Source organism: Mastomys coucha, unplaced genomic scaffold (genome assembly GCF_008632895.1).
Source record: "Mastomys coucha isolate ucsf_1 unplaced genomic scaffold, UCSF_Mcou_1 pScaffold9, whole genome shotgun sequence".
Taxonomy (NCBI): Eukaryota; Metazoa; Chordata; class Mammalia; order Rodentia; family Muridae; genus Mastomys; species Mastomys coucha.
The window spans coordinates 41,679,006-41,681,037 of record NW_022196915.1 but is presented as its reverse complement, the minus strand read 5'-3'; the positions used below and the strand labels follow the sequence as shown (position 1 = coordinate 41,681,037).

Here is a 2,032-nt window from a genome sequence, read left to right as displayed (position 1 = left end):
AGCTAGAGAAAGAACCCAAGGAGCTGAAGGGGTTTGCAGCCCCATAGAAGGAACAACAATATGAACCAGCCAGTACCCCCAGAGCTACCAGGGACTAAACCCCCAACTTAAGAGTACACATGGAGGTACTCAAGGCTCCAGCCACATATGTAGCAGAGGATGGCCTTGTGGGACATCAATGAGAGGAGTGGCTCTTGGTCCTGTGACAGCTAGATAGCCCAGTGTAGGGGAATGCCAGGACAGGGAAGCAGGAGTGGTTGGGTTAGTGAGAAGGGGGAGAGGTGATGAGATGGGGGTGGTTTCAGAGGGGAAACCAGGAAAGGGGATAAAATTTGAAATGTAAATAAAGAAAATATCTAATAATAAAAAGTCATATACATAAGACAAAAATAAGAGATACCGATGAATTTTTAAAAAATAGATACAGATGAATCTTTTAAAAATGAAAAAAGATTTCTCCTAATGCTGAGTTTGTATGTTTTCCCATTGAGTAAAGCCTTCACTGATAGATAACCACTGTATTAGACATAGAAATTTTTTCTATTTTAAAAAAAAAAAAAGATTCAAGCCAGGCAGTGGAGGCATGTGTCTGGTTTTTGTTTTGTTTTGTTTTGTTTTGTTTGGCTTTTTTTGAGACAGGGTTTCTCTGCATAGCTCTGGCTGTCCTGGAACTCACTTTGTAGACCAGGCTTGCCTTGAACTCAGAAATTCACCGAGGCATGTGTCTTTAATCCCAGAACTCAGGCAGCAGAGGCAAGTGGATCTCTGAGTTCAAAACAGCCTAGTCTACAGAGTGAGTTCCAGACAGCCAGGGCGACACAAAAAAAGACCTTGTCTCAAAAAAACAAAAAACAAACAAAAAATTCTTGCTGCCCCTAGAGACACTGCAGGTGTGGCTGCTGTGTCTCATGTGTCAGTAGGTGACAGAAAGGAGTGAGACTCATGTTCTGACCTATGAACATCTAAATGATTGATCAGTAGTCTAAACTCCCCTGCAAAAGGGGAGCCTGAGATGAGTCATCTCACCAGTCTGGGCAGAGGCCCAGATGGGCTCCCAGGGTGGGGAGCAAGCTGGAGACCAGAAAAACCCCACTTGGGGCCGTGAGTCAGAGACTAGAAGAACTCCACTTGGGACGGCAAGCCCTGGGCAGCAGGAATGAGCCAGAGACAGACAACCCCCAAATGGCACCATATGGGGAGAGGAGCGAGCCTGAGACAACCACCAGTCTAGCCCCATGGGACCCAAAAAGGGAGCTAGCCTGAGATGACCATGAATCTTGCACAGCACAGGCCTGGGTCAGGCAGACCATGCCAGAGATGACCCCTGCTCAGTAACATAAATGGCTTTGAATTGCATGGGTGAGGCATAGCACTCCTGAGCCCACTCCTGAGATGACACCAAACACTCATAGGCCTCAGGAGCCACTAAGAGGAGCAAGCAAGTGGTGGAGAAATAGAAGAGAACAAGAAACAGAAGGATGTGGGCACAATGAAGAGAGGAGGAACTGGAGACTCGAGGATAGTGAGGAGTAGCCTGATGTGAGTACCCGATGGTGCCATCTGAGATCATGGTAGGGTCCCTGGCCTGTACTGACATTGGGGACCACATCTGGGTCCATAGCCCTGCAGTAGCAGGGCTGTTACTACCAAAGTCCAGGCAGATATCTCTGATCTGGGCTGACACTCAGGGACGAGTTTATATCTGAGGGCTGTGCAGAAGTGACCCTACCCCTTACCTGGACATTGTGGGAGAGCTGGCTCTGAGGACAAAAGAGCAGGAGAGCTGACAGTACCCCAACCCACTGCGGCACTCAGGAGAACAGTAGAGCTGGCCTTGGATATGAGGATTGCGGGTGAGCAGGCCTCAAGGACCTCAGGAGAGCTGGCTCTGCCTCTTGTGGGCTGCAGTATTGGATAGGCCAGTCAGAGCAGGGCAGGAGAGCATGTCCTGGTGGTTTGGGTGAGAGTGAGCTGACAGGCTAGCCAGATCAGATACCTCTCACCTCTCAGGCTCAGATCCAGGACTTTGAAT

The 2,032-nt window shown here is 48.8% G+C and overlaps 2 pseudogenes; one reads left to right on the top strand and one right to left on the bottom strand.

Annotated features, from left to right (window-relative positions):
* The window catches only part of LOC116084150, a 16,197-nt pseudogene extending 14,453 nt beyond the window's left edge, over positions 1–1,744 (bottom strand).
* LOC116085526 lies at positions 869–979 on the top strand (annotated as a pseudogene).
* Positions 1,745–2,032: the final 288 nt, after the last annotated feature.